We start from the raw sequence: 20,747 nt of genomic DNA, 5'->3' as shown, positions 1-20,747 counted from the left end.
GTCCCCCTCACCTGCCTTCCTCCTTCTCATTGTTGTGACCAAGGGCATTTTTAGCCTCATCTAGTGTGTATCGAATCTGGGTCAAGTTCTTGGCTATATCATCTCCCTAAATGCTTTCTACCTTACCGGCAAAATGATCTCCACTATTTTCCTCATTTGGCAGAGAGCAGCTGTTTAATAGCTAACTTTTAATGAGCAGTTACTATGCAGGAGACCTTGGAGTCTACCAGTATGAATTCAGTTAATTATCACAACACCCACCCATTCTACAAGAGCTTCCCCCCCCCCCCCACACTGGATTTTCCAGTGAAGAAAAGGAGGCTCAGAGAAGTTAAGTGACTTACCTTGGTCACACAGCTTAAGAGTTGCCCAGTTAGACCTTGAACCCGTGTTGAACTTTACCTATCTATCTCTTAAGTTCATACTAAATTACCTGTTCTTTTCCAGGAAGCCTTTTCTGATTTTCCACAAATCCTAAGCCAAGTTTTATTATTTGTTCTGTCTTTTGAAATTTGATTCCTCTGTCCCTGCCACATACTTTACTGACTATGTTTTCAACATGCTCCAGCTCCATGTCTGAGTGTCGTAAGTACTCAAAATCTGCATCAAACAAGCATATAATAAGAAGCAACTTTATCTGTGAACTTGGATACTGGATAAAGTTACACTTTAGCTGATTGGATGTTGTTGGGCCTGGGAGGGGGGTGGGCAGCACTGCTTATTAGACTTCAAGGTGATTTATCTTTCTGCTTTTTTTTTTCTTGCCTACTAATGGAAAATTCTCTCTAAAGTCACATTAATTAGCACTCAGAGGCTGTTGTAGCAAAATCTTCCCAAAATAGCCCCAAGTACATCTGCAGGAGGGGAGAAGGGCTGAGCCTTGGACAGGGTATGTAGATTTGACAGGCAGAGAAAGCGTGATATAGGCAGACTGGCAGTCTTCAACCTGCCCCAGAACATGGGTGGGACATGGCAGTCCCAAGATGGAGGAGATCAAGTATTTACCTGAAGGCCGCAAGGAACAGGCACACAGAAGCCGCTGTTACCCTTTCAACACAGAGTTCCATTGCCCAGATCAGGAAAGGTATGATTGACATTGTTTATCCCCAGAATCAACGGTTAAGAAAACCTCTTCCTGGTAAGAGTGGGCCCTCAACAAACATGGAGCATGGGACGGATTGGAGGGACTACAGTGCAAATGTGAAGATGGCAGAATCTCTGGAAGCACGTAAGCCAGCTAATCTGGAGTCACAGGGAAGCCTGCCTCCAACAAGGTGGAAGATTAGGATCCACCCCCCCCCCAAGATTGTCCTCTGACATGCATGCACCCCAAAACACATTGTTGAATGGAAGGCAGCAATGGGACACCCCTCCTGCCTTGTTCATCCCCACAAGGTTTGTAGTAAGAGTGAGAAACACTCATTATTTTACGACATAAAGATTTGGGATTGCTGGCCATAGCATCTTGACTTGGCCAGTGCTGACTCATTCTTTGAAATTCACCCATCCTCCACCTTCTTCACCTCTTGGAAGTAGTCTGTGGCTGATCTTTCTTCCCTCTCCTCATTTCAGTTCATCCACAGTGGAGACATAGCCCAGACTTTCTGTAGAATGCATCTCTTTCTGATGCTCTGCCATTTTGTTTTGTCTGTGAATTTGCTTATTCTCTATTTCTCACTGGTAAGTATAATTTCTGTGAGGGCAGAGGCCTTGCTGTGGACACTGCTGTATACCTAGTGCTTAGTATCAGCATGGAAAAATGTTTCAGGGGGAAGTGAACTTAGAGATACAGGCAACTCTCCAGACCCTCAGTCCAGTCCCCAAGCCAACAGTTATATGTTAGGGAGGATTTTCAAAGCCTCTCAACAGCAGTCCTGCAGAGGATCAGGGAGCCACAAACGTGTGAAGCCTAAAGTTAAATTAAGACTGCCAGGGTTCAGGCACTGGGCATGGCACCCAGTTTCTCTTAGTTGCTAGGCAAGAGCTCTACTATGGAGGAAGAACTGAAGCCTTGTTATTAGGAATTGATCCACTCTTCTGAAGGAATCCTAAGAAGAGATCTCAGCTACAAGTGCAAAACTACAGAACCGACCTCTGGGAAAATGGAGGCTTTGTGAACTTTCTCCCCCATCTCCTGCCCTGACACTTTCCCTACCCCTATGAGCTACTTTGTGGGAATGGATTTATCACAAAGTGGATGGGGGGGGGGGGAGTCCTCAAATGAGACTCCATAGGAACCTGCCTCAGCTCACACATCCCTCTTTGATGCAGCTGGTTGGCCTTGGCATTCATTGGAACTCCTGGGGTCTTTATCCCAGGCAAATCATCATGGCTAAAGCAGAAATATCAATGTTCTGTAATGGGATGGTTCTTGACCAGGGACAATATTTTCCTCCAGGGTCCACTGGGCAATAGCTAGGATATTTTCAGTTGTCACAACTGGGGGGTTAGAAACAATATTTGCATCTAGAAGGTAGGGTGCAGCAATGCTTTACACTCTTCTCAGTAGCTCATACTTCCACTATGAGGAGTAATTTGGCTCCTAATGCCAACAGTGACGATTTTTGAAGAAAAATTGACTAAAGAAATTCCTAAGATTTTCCCAGAAGGGGAATTGATTTGGAGGTCTGATGGCAGGTATGGTACTCCCTTCCACATGAGACCGCAGAATGACAATGTCAGCTATTCTACAAGGCTAAGGGCTTTCAAAAGCACTTGTGTTTGTATGGGTTGTTAGTGTGTGCACTTCTGTGTGAATGTAGGTGCACACATACCATGAATACTGAAGTCAGAAGACAACCTAAAGGCTTGGTCCTTGTAGTTTTGAGATGGTACTTTGTTGTTCTAATCCTGGTCTGGGAACTTCTGGGAAACTCCTTATCTGCCTCCCAGCTGTCTTTAGGAGGTCTGGGATTGCAGATACTCTAGTTACTGTATCCCAGTTTAGGTGTGTGTTTGAAGCCACAAACTAACACTGAGAAGGTAGATGTGGTCATCCTGTCTTGCAGATGTGCTTGTGGTCTCTAGTGAGGTGTGACAAGCACATAGTTATAGTTGCAGGGAGCTAGCAGTGGCATGTTTAGATGGAAGAACAGATGCCCACCATTCCTCCTCCTACTGTAGCTTCTTCCCCCTGGGAGAACTGGCCCTGAAGTTCCCCAATGACTGGGGAAGGAGGAATGTTTAAGAGAATGACATCCCAGCTCACCCAAGTAAATTACTCAGTAAATTCCACTTGGCTGAGTCTCAGTGATCAAAGTAAAGGATCATCAGAAAAATCAGTCCTGGGTCTTGGGAACCACCTCAGGGTGGGTGTGAAATTTTAACCCAAGGCATTTGGCTGGGCAGCCATGCAGCATCGACATGGGGCCACAAGAAACTCCAACAGTGCTAGAGGACAGGATTAAGCTAGAGAAAGGTGCTGCCTGCTTTCTTTTGGGGTGAAGTCAGTAATGAGTAAATGGAGTTGGCAGCCTCTGGTCCCTATTCTGGGTCACCAGTGGGCAGTTGGCTTCCTGGCAGAGACAGATCAGATCCCAAGCTCTGACACCCACTCTATAACAAGAAAGTAGAGGCTGGCCAGGGCTCTTCACCATGATACCTACAGAAGTCTATCTTGTGCCACCCACCTCACCGCAGCCTGATGCTTGCGGGGTTGGGGGGTGGAGGGGTGGGGGGATGGGAGGGGGGTCAGGTGGTGGTGGGGGTGGGGGGGCAAGTTGTCAGATGGATGTCACCATCCATCTATTCTTATGACTGTGGGGATAGGCTCATTGTTCATTGGTCCTCCCATTTGCTGTGAACCTGAGGGGAGGGGAAATGCACTTGTGCCCAAGGATCAAAGAGCTTCTTATGTACAGTGTTGGAGGAAGGATCAGACATGTGACCAATATGTCAGTGTCTTAGTCAGGGTTTTACTACTGTGAACAGACACCATGACCAATGCAAGTTTTACAAAAGGCAACATTTAATTGGGGCTGGCTTATAGGTTCAGAGGTTCAGTCCATTGTCATCAAGGCAAAAGCATGGCAGCATCCAAGCAGGTATGGTACAGGAGGAGCTGAGGGTTCTACATCTTTATCCAAAGGAAGCCAGGAACAGATTGGGCATGCTCAGGTATCTAGGAGGAAGATCTTCAAGCCTATCCGCACAGTGATACACTTCCTCCAACAAGATCACACCTTCTAACAGTGCCACTCCCTGGGATGAGCATATACAAACCATCACAGTCAGACCAATGTGACACATGCCATAAAGTCCTTGTAGACGTCAGATCTCTCATAGGCCAGACCATCATGGAAGCTTTCCTGGAGGCATGGCATGGGATGACCTATATAAATAGGGATCTTTTCCTGACTTAGAATGTCATTCTAACCCTGCCACTGAGGAGAACTTAGACAGGAATTTGGTTGTGGACTTTCTCTAGACAGGAGGATAAGGCTTGGCTCACGGTGAGGGCTTCATAGCAGCAAGGGTAAGTAGGGCTTGCTCATTTCACCCACAAGGCCTTGCAAAGAAACTGAGCCCTGTTATACTTCAGACAGTGCAGCAGCTCAGGGTCAGTGGAGCCTTGATAGAACTCCAGGGCAGCTGGGGAATGGATCTGAGGAGGTTTCTACCTCCTGTCTATTCTGGTTCTTCTTGTATTAGTCTATAGTGGGAGCATGCTTATGGAGGATGTGGCAGGTACATGTTAGTGTCACTCTCTAAACCTGCACTCCTTTCTGAAAGTGGATTGGTCACCTATTGCCTGGCTCACTTCCAAAGCTCTCAGCACAGGGATGCTTCCCAAGTCTGTGGTCCTGACCTAACCCACCTCCACCCTGTGCTCTACTGATGAATGTCCTCTGTTACTCTTCTGGAAGGCTCTCAATAACAGGACTCTTTCAGTTTTCCATCTCCAGGGATGTCTGACATATATCTGGTGCCAATAATGCTTGTTGGGTGAATCAGTAATCAATGATGTTTTGGTGGGCTTGTTCCTTTACTTTGTCAGAGTCCCCCAGTATATCCAAAGAGTCCTCTTGCCTCAAAGTCCCCTAAGTATGTCTTAGTTGATATTCACAGCGTAAATCACTCTTCAGATGAGGAAACCAAGGCTTGGTCATATGGTGGGGCTGAGGATGGGACCTCTCCTAGTTCAAGGATTCTTTCCTTGAACTGTTGTAGTCTGCTAAGTGTCATGGGGAACTGTTAATGGAGGATTCAGTTGCTGTGTGTGTGTGAGGGATGGACCCTGAATCAATATGGTGGAAATGCCACACCCATATGACCAATTTCAATGTACAACCTTTTTGGAGGACATGGATTAAGCTACATCAGGAAGATAGGAGGATCCTCTACCTACAATCTACTAGAAATCCAGAGAGAGAGAGAGAGAGAGAGAGAGAGAGAGAGAGAGAGAGAGAGAGAGAGAGAGAAAGAGAGAAAGAGCTCACTGAAGGTAACACAAGTGGTGATTACAGCCTGGAGCAGCAACCAGGCCCCTCAAGCACACGAGGCTGCTTCCCCTGCACAGGTAGAGCCATCCCTTGAATTTCCTCAGTACCAGCATTGCAGTTGAGGACAGCTCACAGACAGAGAAGGAGGCAGCCATTTCTATACCTCATCTGAGGTAGCCTGACACATCATATCCCTTGCTCTCTGGCCCCCTTGTGGGATCTCAGCTTCACACATGGCTCCTGAGAGGTTGAAATATTTTGGGAACTAGAAGCTATTTTCAAACCTGGGGTCTTCTCAGAGCCCATCTGTAAGATGCCAGAGTTTTGGGCCTCATATAGAAAAGGCGGCCCTTTGCAGATGATGGAAACAAATGGGGCCTTCTGTTGGTGAAGTGTGGCCTCGGTGGTCTGCCCTTCATACCCATTCTGGGAAGACTGGGGTACTCCACCCAATCCGGTTTCGTGATGGGTGTGGTGAGGCGACCAAATGCCCCTCATTAATCACTGGCTCCATCTGGTTCCCTGCTTGATGATTTTCAGCTGACTTGAAAAAGACCCAATTAGATCAAAACATTTTGACAATTTATCTTATGGCGTGAGGGCCAGATAAAGCCTATGATGTCATCATCTAGGAAGGAGGAAGGAGAGTGTGGTGAGAGACAGGGTCCTACAAGAGGCTCCCCATGAATCTAGAGTGCAGTCTGCCTCTCAGGGGACGAAGCACATATCAATGCCTGGCACAGTGGCCTGGAGGGTGTGCGTACCTTTTGGGTTGAACAGGATCTGCCCAGAGCAGGGAGTCTGGGTGGAGAAGAAGGATGAGCGATAAGAAAAGAGTGGGTTCTTGGGCTGCTTGGTACAGGATGTGAGCATATGGAATGGGGATGTGACCAAAACCAGTCCCAGAAACCCTCATTTTTAGGTGGCCCTGCCCCTGCTTTCCTACCCTGTGATGGGCTAAACCATTCCTGGGGATTGCTACCCTCCCCTCAATGGGTGAGAGCACCACACATCTCCTTGCCAGATGGGAGCACTAAATATACCCTTGCTGGGTGGGAGTACCACCTATCCTCTTGCTGGGTGGGAGCACCATCTATCTTCTTGCTGGGTGGGAGCACCATCTATACTCTTTCTGGGTGGGAACACCACCTATCCCCTTGACAGTGGATCTGTGGTAAGAAGCCATGAGACCTAAGCTTTGGTTGTTAACTTTTTTTTTTCTTTTGTGAGACAGTATCTCATGTAGCCCAGGCTAACCTAGTATTTTCAGTTTGTAGCTGTGGTGTTTGAAGAGAAATGACCACCATACTCTCATAGTGAGCAGTCCCATTAGGGGTATGGCATTATTGGAATGGATGTGGCCTTGTTGAAGGAAGTGTATCACTGAGGGGGAAGGCTTTGAGGTTTCAGAAGCTCAAGCCAGGCCTGGTGGCTCATGGGCTTTTCCTGATGCTCCTTGGATCTAAATGTACAGCGCTCAGCTACCTCTCCAGCTTCATGACTGCCTGGGTGCTGCAATGCTTCCCACCATGGTGACAACAGACTAAGCCTCTAAACTGTAAGCCAGCCCCATATAAATGTTTTTCTTCATAAGTGCTGCCATGGTCATAGTGTCACTAAGACAACTACTAAGGATGGCGTTGAACTTTGGATGCTTTTGCCTTCACCTCCCAAGTACTGGGATGGCAAACAGGCATCTCCACACTGGGTTTACGTGGGATTGGGAATGGAACCCAGAACTCTGTGGGTGCTAGGGAAGCAGTGTACCAACTAAGATATGTCCTGGACCACCTGCCTTTTGTTCTTAAGCATCTTGGCATCAATTTCTCCTCTTTACCCACTAGTCTGGTTAGCTGCTCAGTAACCCTAGGAGACAGGCTTGGCAGGTATCCTACCACAGCCTCAGGAGCTCTGCTCCACCTTTGTACCCCACAGATGCTGGAAGGTTGAAGAGCAGATCATGTCTCTCTTCCAATTTCCTTCTCTAGTTCCCAAGGCCAAGGTGGGGGTGCCGACAATGGACTAGGACAGCAACCTTTTGCTGACAGTGGACTAAGTCAGTTCTGGTCAGGACTTCCTCTGCCTGTCAAGATGGAGAGGGGTGGGTTCTCAGCTTGCCTCTGTGTTTTCTGAGTACCATTGGGTTGACTCAGGAGCAAGAAGAACCCCTTCTTTGGGAGGGCTGGTGTGAAGCACCCCAAGGAAGACTTCTCTGACTGTATTAGTTACTTTCTTCATAGCTACAACAAAATGCCCGAAGAAAGCAACTCTGTGAAGCAAGAGTTTATGGGTAGTGCTTTGAGATAATCGCCTATTGTGTGAAAGGCATGGCCAGAGGAGTATGAGGCATCTAGTTACATCGAGTCTGCAGTCAGTGTTTGAGTCATTTCCCTGTTGATAAACAGGATAAAGAACTGTGAGCAAGGCAACTTAAGAAAATAAAGCAATTAATTTAGTGTGCACTTTCAGAGGGTTAGAGTCCATGGTGGCACAGTAAAGAAATAGCTGAGAGCTCACATCTGGATCCACAACTGGGAAGCAGAGAAGGATAACTGGGGTTGACATGGATTTTTGAAGCCTCGAAGCCCAGTGACACACTTCCACCAAAACCACACCTCCTAAGCCTTCCCAAGTAGGTCCACCAACTGGTGACCAAGTATTCAAACACAAGAGTCGACAGGGGGCATCCTCATTCAGACCACCACAGAGAATGCTGGTGTTAAACTCATCTCCTTTTTATCCCCCAGGAAGGGACCTCAGCCAGTGAGATGGTGCTCCCCACATTCAAGATGAGTCTTCTGTCCTCCATTAAACCTTTCTGGAAATACTCTTAAAAATACACCTAGAGGTGTGTCTACTAGAAGAATTTAAATCTAGTGAAGCTGAAAGCAAAGATTAGCAATCTTGTCCAAGGATCCTCTCTCTCTTGCAGAGTCATTGCTGGTGGCCTGCCTCATGCCATGTATACCTGCAGGTAGATAGTCTATCAGCAGACACATACCATGGGCTTCTTCCTCCCATTGCCTGTTTAGAATGTATAGGCATGTGTGGACACCCCTTAAATGGTATTGCCACACACTCCATCCCACTTCCTCACTCACAAGTGCTTCTCACAGAAGAACCCCCCACTTCGTTCAGAGACACCCATGCCACACCGACATGCACTCCATACATACTCCATGAACCTTGATTATGGTGAATGCAAACATACTCTCTCTCTCTCTCTCTCTCTCTCTCTCTCTCTCTCTCTCTCTCACACACACACACACACACACACACACACACACACATGTACACACATGCATATGCACAAATACACACATGTGCACAAGTGCACACACTGACACATGCACACAGACACATTCACACAGCTATACTGCACACATATATGTGCACACATACAGATACACACACATGCATACACATACAGACATGCACATGCATGTGCACACACAACACTCTCTCACACATGTTAACTCATATGAAATAATAGGCCACCTTACACATAACATTTGCACAAGCCTGTGGATGTTTGTGTATGCGTGTATCTGTGTGTCTTCTCATAAATGATGTTGGAGACAGCCTGGCAGATGATCAGGTGCAGCTGTCATCCTGGGGAGAGCCCAGAATCCCTAGCAGGTCTGGTGACATCCACTTCCACTCTTTAGGTGTCTTGCTGGAGTCCTGCATAATGCTTTTCTCTCTTCTTTCCATTTTGCTTCTTCATTCACTTCTTTCTGTTCTGCCTCTTTCTAGCTAGTTCTGCTATCTACTCTCCCTGGAAACAAGTTCCTCTATAGAAATTCTATAGTTCCTCAGTCAGGATTTGGGGCTTTCTAAGTTACTCCTCAGGAGCCACAACTGGTCTTCATCTCACTTCAGGAAGTTTGAGCAAGTGTCTTTCTAATACTAGTTGGGAGAAAATGAAGGAGACTATTTCTGCCTGGCTCCCCTCTGGGCTAGTGTCTATCCACAGGACCAGTATCTGATCCTAGGTGATGTTCTAGAGTGCTCAGTCTTGGAATACCATGGTTTGGATGGCATCCTTTCTCCTTTGACCCCTGAAGGAAGATCCCTGGAAAGGAGACTACAGGGTCCAGTACAAGAGTTTCTGTTGCTAAAAGCAGCATTAGGAGGTAGGACTCATTCTTGAAACAGATACTTCTCCAGGACCTACCATTTCTAGAGCAACCGAATGGAGTTCTTACATGTGTCAGCACTGAGGCCCACCTTAGGTGCTTTATAGGTGCTTGTAGGTGTTTGTAGGTGCTTGCTCTGCACTGCAGGTATGGGAGATGGCTGGCTGGCTGTCCACTTGGAAACCTGGCAGTCATGAGTGCTTCTGTGAACCAGGTCAAAGACTACATCCAAACCCATCTCAGTGTAGGCTCTACTTCCATAGTCTTTCCCTGACTTCTTTATAAGTTTGTTTTTCTCTACACTCATTGGCTGAAAAATTCAGATCCTGGCAGATCTGTGTGGGTCATGAGAGATGGTCTAATAAAATCACCTTGACAATATCACCCTATGCTCTTTGCCTTTCAGGATCCCCACAGAGACACCATGGTGGGAGAGGGAATTCTGGGAAGTTGGGATTTGCAAGTCTTCAAGTATGAGATGCTCCAGATGTCAACTCAGTTTCTCCAAAGCATTTTAATGGAACTTCTGAGGAAATTAGCATGAAAAAATTGCTGACTAACAGATAAACAGCAGTAAGAAATCACCATCACTGCCACAACCATCTTTTTTTTTTTCAAGTTAGAGATTTTTGTTTAATAATGGAATTTTATATTGATGGGGGTGACATTAGATGTCATCTTTTTTTTTAATTTTTTTATTCGATATAATTTATTTACATTTCAAATTATTTCCCCTTTTCTAGCCCCCCCAACTCCCCGAAAGTCCCGTAAGCCCCCTTCTCTTCCCCTGCCCTCCCACCCACCCCTTCCCACTTCCCCGTTCTGGTTTTGCCGAATACTGTTTCACTGAGTCTTTCCAGAACCAGGGGCCACTCCTCCTTTCTTCTTGTACCTCATTTGATGACTGCCACAGCCATCTTCTTCCATTCTGGGGCTGTATGTAATGACAGCAACATGGTCGGCTCCTTTGAGTGCTTCCCATGGTCACAGCATTCAGTTGTCTTTACACATTTTGGTCACTGGTTCCATGAAGCTCCTCTTGGATAGACAAGGACTCCGACTTCAAAGAGATTGAGGAACTCTTTTGAGGGCACACAGCTAGCTCAGAATTCTAATAGAGGTTTCTGGGATGCCAAAGTCTCGACGATTGACCACTGCATCATATGTTTAAAAAAGTCCCAAACTTCAAAAGATGTTAATTCCATCATCAGGGGAGAAAGTATAAAGAATGCTATCCAAACTGTAGAAATAGAGTATTGCTCACCTTAGGGAGAGAGAGAACCTGGGGTGGGTAAGGGTATCTTGGCTCATCTGTACTTTTCGGACTTTGTAAATAAAAGGAACATGGTGGCCCGAGTTCCCCTCTTTAGCAGAGAAGTAGCATTCAGAATGGCTGTATTGTCAATCCACAGAGTCCAGTTGTTCTGGTATACAGCCTGACCCTGCTGCCCATGGGCTGTGAGGCTCCCAGGCAAGTCATTCATTCGGTCTCCACATTTGTAGAGTAAGAACTACCTCCACCATTACATAGCATACATGCCAGAGATGCTGCAAGGATCCCAACCATAGCACTACTGTGGGTTCACGTGTGAATTCATACTGATAAATTCTTTGTTGTGGGAGGATGTTTGGCAGTATTGCTGGGTTCCACTCACTGACTGTCAGCAGCAGCAGCATGCCTCACCCCAGTCATGGCAATGTTAATAAAAGTTAACTAAAGATAGGGAGACTATCTCTCAGGTGCGAACCACCTGGATCAGAGTAACTTAGTTCCTTCAGAGTACCTAGGTACCAAACAAACTCAGGTAAACAGTGTTCTTATGCATCTAAGAATGGAATAAAAGGGGAGGGGTGGGCCATGAATCTCCATCTGGCCAAATAGAGGGGTCCTGACTCTTGCAGGGGCAGAATCTTGGATGAAAGTCAGAGTATTTGGGATCCGCTGCTTTCCCTGTCCTCTCGGTGTTGGGGCCTTTGGGCACTGGTAGAGAGCCTGATTTTCCTTCTCTGTGGAATGTGGAGGTCCCAGCAGAGGTTGCATGCAAGGACCCCTTTTCTATCTCTCAAGGCACAGTGTGTGAGTTCAGGGCCTGTCCCCTCCCTAAAGCAGCTGCCCTGGGGCTAGGCTTCAGTTTAGTCTGGCTAGGGAATCCTCCTCAGATGTACCCCTCCCTCCCTCCCTCCCTCCCTCCACAACTGGGGAGCAGATGCAGCCTGGTGACTGCGGCCCAGACACAGGTGGTACCACCTGTCACAAGTGCCTTCATTCTAGATCATCCTACAATCACTCTTGGCCCCCAAACAATTTGCTGGGTGAAGGAAGAGGAGGGCCCCAAGGGAGAGGAGGAAGAGAGGGAGGGAAGGTGGGGTGGTGTGGGGTTAAAAGTGGCTTTGAAGTTTGCAACCGTCTTATAGAAACCATCTTCAGTCACTCCCCATTTGGGTGATGTCAGGAGAACACATTACCATCTGAGATCAAATGCAACAGCAAGAATCACTTGTTGTGCACCAGGCTGTAGTCATAGATCAAGGGTTGCAGGCACATGTAATTCGTAACTTTCCCCGAAACAGATTGATATTTTCCTCTTCTACTTTGTGGGAGGAGACATCTGACTTTGCTTCATGAGCAGTTCAGGAGGTGGCAGAGAAATTACAGCAGGGTGTAGAGTCTTTGTCAGTCATACAACTGGTGCCCAGGTCTGTTTCATGACTCTCTGTGTCCCGGGGCTCTGTATAGTGGGAAAAAAAATCCAAAACCACCCTGTCAGGCTCTCTAGACTCTGGCCCAAGCAGAGCACAGAGCAGCAGGCATTGTGGTTTATTTTTCCTGTTATAGGCGCTTGCCATTTTGTTTGAGGTCTTCTGTGTCTTCCCAGTGTAGAGGAAATTAAGGTCCAGAATGACTGGTAAACCTGAGAAGAGGTGAGAAGGGTCAGTTGGTCAAGTGCTTGCCTCACAAGGATGGAGGCCCGAGTTTGAGTCCTAGAACAAATGTAAAATAAATGATTGTGGTGGAGCCTGCTTGGAGTCTTGTGATAGGAAGACAGAATCAGGCTGACCCTCAGGGTCAGACAGCCTAGCTCTACTTAGTGAGTTCCAGACCAGTGAGAGGCCCTGTCTTAGAAGATGAGGTGGGGCCGAAGAAGTGACCTCAGAGTAAAGGTGCTTACTGCAGATGCTGACACGTGAGTTTAATCCATGAGAACCACATGGTAGACAGAGAGATATGATTCCCACAGTTTTGTCCTTGGACATCTGTGGACACACACACACACACACACACACACACACAGACAGAGAGAGAGAGAGAGAGAGAGAGAGAGAGAGAGAGAGAGAAGATTAAAACAAAACCAGGTGGATGGTTGCTGAGGAATAACATTCAAGATTGTCCTCTGGTCTCTGCATGTGCTACACCATACTACACCACACTCACACACTCACACACACACACACACACCACAGACATAGAAAGACATACACCATAGGCACACATGCCACACACACATACACACCACAGACATAGAAAGACATACACCATAGGCACACATGCCACACACACATACACACCACACAATATATACCACATGCACACATGCATATACCACAGACACAATATGCACACACCACAGACACATACCACACACACACAAACACACCACACAATATACACCACAGACACACACACACCACAGACACAGATATGCACACACCACAGACACACACCACACATACATACACACCACACAATATACACCACAGATACACATACCACAGACACAGATATGCACATACCACAGACACATACCACACATACACATACACACCACACAATATACACCACAGACACACACACACACACCACAGACACAGATATGCACACACCCATACACATCACACAATAGATACCACAGACACAGATATGCACACACCACAGACACACACATATACACACACACACACCACAGACACATACTACACAGAGAAGCACATACATATATACCACAGTCATACAGATACATATACACTTCACACACACACATCAACCGCACATATACACCACTAACATATATATACACACACCACAGACAAACATGCACACCATAAACTCACACATATACCACACACAGTCATACACATACCACAGACACCACATACACCACAGACACACACACACAAACTACAGACACACACACACACACAAGCTACACACACACACACACACACACACACACTGAATTTTTGTTTTGAGACTTTCAAGTGAGCAGAGCAGTTGAGTCAGGGGCAGCTCCCTGCACCCACCAAGGAAAGGAAGAGAATGAAGATAGAGAAGAAAGTCAGGATCCAGGTGTCATGAAGTTTTGACCTTGAGTGATTCACTTATTTTCTCTGGAGGCTGGTTTTCTTCTCTGTGAATAGAAAATGTGGGGACCCTTTGTAGCTTCTTCCCAGAGCTGAAAGAGTTGGGAACATAGGAGAGAAAGTCCTGCAGAAAATGCTTCCTGAAGCCACATCCAGAGACAAGCTGTGCAGCTTGTGTGGGATTCTGGAATTGTGTGTGGCCTGGCATCCGACAGTTACTTCCTGTGTCAGGAGACAGTTATCTGTTGTCCTGTAGCAGTTATCTGAGAGAAGCAGCTTAAAAAGTCATTTCAAATATTTCAGTCCATGCCCAGCTGGCTTCATTGTTTCCCCAGCAAGAGGTAAGGGTGTGGTGGGGAGAACGTCTCATCTCATGGCTGCTGTGAACCAGTGATGGAGGGAGGGCAGGAGGGAAGGACAGAGGGAGACAGATATTGAGGTTCAAGGAAGCTAGGGGCAAGAAACCTTTCAAAGGCACACCATAGTGGTCTACCACCTTCAATAACACCCGACCTACCAGCTTCCAGTGACACTATCATTTTCTGACCTCATCTGTGGATCAATCAACTTCCGCAGTCAGCAGGTCATGAGTCCACCCTTCCAAAGGGCCCCACTAGCTGGCAACCAACCCTTTAACACAGGACTGTTTTAGAAGATGTTTCTTATCCCACCTCTTACCACATGCCTGTAATGAATTCACACTTTCTGAGCTTCAGCAGACACAGGTCAAATCTGAGTGTTCCATTCAACACCATCTATGCTTGGAGAGGTCACAGTGTATCCAGGGGAATGCAGCAGGCAGGTGACATAGGGGTGGATTGCGGACCCCTGGAAGCAGCTCCAGGAAGAAGGCAGAATGACACTGATCTGTCCCTGAGCCCTGGGATGTCAGGAGCACAGGGTAGAGATTAATACCATCACTCCATGCCTCTCAGCCATATCCCTTCTGTACTTTGTAACACATCCCAGAACTGAGGAGGTGGAGCCTGGGAGTTCCCCGAAGCTCATTGGCCACCTGGCAGTGACAGCCCAGCTCAGCTCAAGTGTTTATGTAGGTGCTGCATCCAACCATCTGGGATCAAACCCTAGCTCCACCGATTCCATGCTGTGCAACGTGGCAACACCCCTTACCTTCTTTGAGCCTTGGCTTTTAGTCTTTTAAGATTTTTGCTGTTGTTTGTTTTTAAATCACAACTTAATGTGCACGCAACACAAGCGGAAAAAGTTTAGTGAATTTACTTCTCAACTTAAAAAGCAGAACTTTTTTTTTGTCACATTGCAGGATTTCTCCTCAGATCCATTAAATATGCACATCTTATTACCTCTGGTCAGGTACAAACCATCCTGTTTTTTGATACAGAGTCTTACACTGGCCTAAATTAACATTAGAATAGTTGCTGGCCAATGAGCTCTGGGGATCTCCTGGTCTGTGTTTTTATGTGGGTTCTGAAGGCGAGCTCTTTACCAACAAAGTCACCTTCCCAGCCCCACTTGGCTGTAAAGCACTAACAGCCATGATCCCTTTAAAAGGGTTGTCCATTGGGTACCCTAAATAACACGTTGCTTATATTTGAGCTTATAAATTCAGTATTAAGAGTGGGAGAGGCAGCCCAATAGTTCCTAGTGCTTGCTGCTTTTCCAGAGGATCTGAGGCCGGTTCCTAGCATGTACATTGACCAGCTCGAACCCCCTGTAACTTCAGTTCCAGGAGATTCAATGTCATCTTCTGGTCCTTGGAGACATCTGTACAGGCATGCACTTAAACAGACCCAGATGTAAATCTAAGCATATGAATGTTAACAAACCTTAAAAGTAGTATCTGACCCTGGGAGGGTTTCTGTGCCCCACTTCCCTCTCATTAGAAACAACATATTTTTTTTTCTTCTTTGTTTTTATGAGATGGTACAGTCTCACTCTCAGCTCGGGCTGACCCAGAATGCACTATGTAGACCAGGTTGGCTTTGAACCCATGAAAATCCTTCTACCTCAGACTCCCAAGTGGTGGGACTACAGGTGTGAGCCAGTGCACTGTGTAGTGTGTAGACATTTCTTTTTTTCTTTCTTTCTTTCTTTCTTTCTTTCTTTCTTTCTTTCTTTCTTTCTTTCTTTCTTTCTTTCTTTCTTTCTTCCTTCCTTTCTTTTTTCTTTCTTTCTTTCTGATTAGATATGATTTGTTTGTTGTTGTGACTACACTATGTCAGGAACACAGACAGATGTGTTTGTATCTTTCCAATATGTCAGAATAACATACTGGAATACTGAATAACAATAAATTTATACTGTGTGGTATTGTTGGCTACAATTTACTAATTGTTGCCCCAATTTCCCTTGATAGCTGGCCATTTGGCAATCATGGGTTCTATTCCAATCTTAATTACTATAGTATAATTATTTTTTATTTGATACATTCTTTATTTACATTTCAAATGATTTCCCCTTTCCTAGATTCCCTCTCACTGTAAGTCCCATAAGCCCTCTTCCCTCCCCCTGTTCCCCCATCCACCCCTTCCCACTTCCCTGTTCTGGTTTTGCCCTACACTGCAGCACTGAGCCTTTCCAGAACCAGGGGCCACTCCTTCCTTCTTCTTGGACATCATTTGATATGTGGATTGTGTCTTGGGTATTCCAAGCTTCTAGGCTAATATCCACTTATCAGTGAGTGCATACCATGAGTGTTCTTTTGAGACTGGGTTACCTCACTTAATATGATGTTCTCCAGCTCCATCCATTTGTCTAAGAATTTCATGAATTCATTGTTTCTAATGGCTGAATAGTACTCCATAAGCTCAACTCCAAGTGGATCAAGGACCTCCACATAAAGCCAGATACACTGAAACTAATAGAAAAGAAACTGGGGAAGACCCTTGAGGACATGGGCACAGGGGAAAAGTTCCTGAACAGAACACCAATAGCTTATGCTCTAAGATCAAGAATTGACAAATGGGACCTCATAAAATTACAAAGGTTTTGTAAGGCAAAGGACACCATCAAAAGGATAAAATGGCAACCAACAAATTGGGAAAAGATCTTCACCAACCCTACATCTGACAGAGAGCTAATGTATAATATATACAAAGAACTCAAGAATTAGACCCCAGAAAACCAAATAATCCTATTAAAATTGGGGTACAGAGCTAAACAAAGAATTTTCACCTGAAGAACTTCGGATGGCTGAGAAGCACCTTAAGAAATGTTCAACATCATTAGTCATTAGGGAAATGCAAATCAAAACAATCCTGAGATTTCACCTCACACCAGTCAGAATGGCTAAGATTAAACACTCAGGAGACAGCAGGTGTTGGCAAGGATGTGGAGAAAGAGGAACACTCCTCCACTCCTGGTGGGACTGCAAGCTGGTCCAACCACTCTAGAAATCAGTCTGGTGGTTCCTCAGAAAACTGGGCACGGCACTTCTGGAGGACCCTGCTATACCACTCCTGGGCATATACCCAGAGGATTCCCCAGCATGTAATAAGGATACATGCTCCACTATGTTCATAGCAGTCTTATTTATAATAGCCAGAAGCTGGAGAGAACCCAGATGTCCCTCGATGGAGGAGTGGATACAAAAAATATGGAGACATTTCTATGACTCATCCCTGCTACCCTGTTTCTCCCATCTTTTCTGTGGAGACTCCTTCATTGCATAAGCACACCACAATTAACTTCTGCATCCCTCTTTGGATGGGTACTATACTGGCTGGTTTGGGGTGTCAATTTGACACAAGCTGGAGCTATCACAGAGAAATTGAGGAAATGCCTCCATGAGATCCAGTTGTAAGGCAATTTCTCAGTTAGTGATCGAGGGTGGGAAAAACCATTGTGGGTGGTGCCATCCCTGGGCTGGTAGTCCTGGGTTCTATAAGAAAGCAAGATGAGCAAGCCAGAGGACACGATCTGGTAAGCAGCACCCCTCCGAGGTCTCTGCATCATCTCCTGTCTCCAAGTTCCTGCCCTGTTTGAGTTCCAGTCCTGACTTCCTTTGGTGATGAACAGCCACGTGGAAGTGTAAGCTGAATAAACCCTTTCCTCTACAACTTGCTTCTTGGTCTTGGTCTTATTGTAGGAATAGAAACTCTGATTTAGACAGGTACTGAGGTTTGTATCCTGTTTTATTACAACCAGAAAAAGTGCTTCTGTTAACATTCTGATCTCTGTCTCTATCTCTCTATTTCTCTTCTCTCCCTGTCTCTCTGTTTCTCTCTTTGTTTCTCTCTGTTTCTCTCTCCATTTCTCTGTTTCTCTGTTTCTCTGTTTTTCTGTTTCTCTGTTTCTCTGTTTCTCTGTTTCTCTGTTTCTCTGTTTCTCTGTTTCTCTGTTTCTCTGTTCTCTCTCTCTCTCTCTCTCTCTCTCTCTCTCTCTCTCTCTCTCTCTCTCTCTCTCTCTGTGTGTGTGTGTGTGTGTGTGTGTACAGATTCTCTGAAGAGGAATTGTCAAGTCTTAGGGAGTAGGAATACGACTTATTGGGGAAGCACTAGGTTATGTTCCAGCAAGCTTGTTGTAAAGCTTTCTGTTTCCACTTGGGATATGGATGCCTGCTTCACAGGGCCTTACTGAGGAGCTGTTTGGGATGCATAGTCTGAAGCCAGCTGCTGTGTTTCTGTCAGGATTTGGGAGACTGCTCATGCATCTTCTGTGCTGCTGCTGCTGCTGCTGCTGCTGCACCAGTGGCCCTACAGCTCTGCTGGAGCTTGAACCTGTGGCACTGGCTTCTGGGCTTTAGCCACCATTGGCCCTTTGTGTGCACACAGCAGCTCCGTGTTGTCATCTGGTGGCCTCTCTCACTAAGCCCCAGTCAGAGTATCTTGTCCACTTTCAACAGTCAATGCTCTCCAGTTTAAATGGGGACTGTGAGCACTCCGAACTGGATTTAGAGGGACAGGTTGGAAATTCTGTTCTCAGGCACATCTGGTCCATTCTTTGTGAAGCAGTATAGACCCTTTAATCAGACTATCCCAAACACACCTCCCAAGTACCTCTAAGCCCACAATAGGGACTCAGCAGTCTTAATGTGAAAATGAACAGCTAATGGAATGACAGTCCCCTCCTTGACACAGAAATGGAGGGAGGAAGGATCAAAGTGGAACCGAGTCAGAAACACTTTTGGTTATGGTGAGCTCTGAGGGACTTTGCATTAGCCAGGTAATAGCAGCAGAGGCAGACTCTAGATCTAGGACAATGGAGTACAGAAAGCTGTGTTAGTAATGTCCTTTTCATGATACAGGCAAAACTTCTCTGTGAACTCTTTATATGATTTTGAAACTATTTTTCCAGGGAGTGTAGCTAAGAACAAGCATCACCAATGCCTTCTGCGGTCCTTACCAGGACAGACATTCAGCTAGTCAGAATCCATTGCTTGACAAGGACCTTTTGGGAACAAAGAATTCTCAACTGAGGAATACAGAGTGTCTGAGAAACTCTCAAAGCAATGTTCAACATCTTTAGTCATCAGGGAAATGCAAATCAAAACAACTCTGAGATTCTACCTCATACCAGTCAGAATGGCTAAGATCAAAAACTCAGGTGACATAGGTGCTGGTAAGGATGTAGAGAAAGAAGAATACTCCTCCACTGCTGGTGAGATTGCAAGCTGGTACAACCACTATGGAAATCAGTTTGGGCTTCCTTAGAAAACTGGATACAGTACTACCAGAGGACTCAACTATACCACTCCTGGGCATATACCTAGAAGATTCTCCAACATGTAATAAGGACACATGCTCTACTATGTTCATAGCAGCCTTATTTATAATAGCCAGAAGCTGGAAAGAACCCAGATGTCCCTCAACAGAGGAATGGATACAGAAAATGTGGTACATTTACACAATGGACTACTACTCAGCTATTAAAAACAATGAATTAATGAAATTCTTAGGCAAATGGATGGAACTAGAAAATATCATCCTGAGCGAGGTAACCCAATCACAAAAGAACACACATGGTATACACTCATTGATAAGGGGTATGACTCCTATTTGGCTCACTAAGTTCACCCAGAGCATAGGAAAGCCTGGCTCCCTTCAACCTTGGCTCTTACATTCTGGTCTTATGCCTAGAAATCCACTGTTGGGGGGGGGTGTTACTGAGGTATGCAGATGGACAATCTCTCTGGGAGGTAAGATTCAGTTTTTGAAGATTAAATACTCCCTCCTCAACCCTATCTTTGCTGTTGACACATAGGTACCCAGGGACACACACACACACACCCGCAACACACACACAGTTCTTCACTCTTTGCCACCAAAGACGTTATTTATTCCTTAGTATTATTCATAGCTCATGGATGAGATACCATACTTCCTTGTTCAAATTGAAAATTTCAAGCCAGGCCTGGCAGTACAGTTCTGTAATCCCAACTATTTTGAGATGCTGAGGCAGAAGAACCACAAGTTCAAGCCTACCCTCTTCTTTGGAGTGAGTTTAAGTCTAGTTAATAATATCCTATATCAAAAGAAAAAGAAAAAATGCAGGGTGTGGATGTAGCTTAGTGGTAAATCTCTTTTCTAGTTTGTGCTATGGTGTGGGTTAAGTCCTTAGCACTGCAAAACAAACAAACAAAAAGTAAGAACACAAAAATGTGGAAGTGTGAATTTCTGGAGGCTGTCTGACATCAGGATGGTGGTGACTCAAATAATCCAGGCCTGGAGCTGGGACCCACATGTTCAAATGCTAAGATGGTGCTAGATGATGCGAGTTCTCCAGGCTCTAACCTGACACTTGGCTTCCCTCGAGTGTCTCCCTCAGGGAGGAGGTGATGGGGCACTAAGACAGAATTCGAGGTGCAGCCCTCATTGCAGACATACCAACA

The sequence above is a fragment of the Apodemus sylvaticus genome, chromosome 1 (assembly GCF_947179515.1).
Source record: "Apodemus sylvaticus chromosome 1, mApoSyl1.1, whole genome shotgun sequence".
NCBI classification, from domain to species: domain Eukaryota; kingdom Metazoa; phylum Chordata; class Mammalia; order Rodentia; family Muridae; genus Apodemus; species Apodemus sylvaticus.
The sequence above is the reverse complement of the archived record's forward strand: the minus strand, read 5'-3'. Positions refer to the sequence as shown.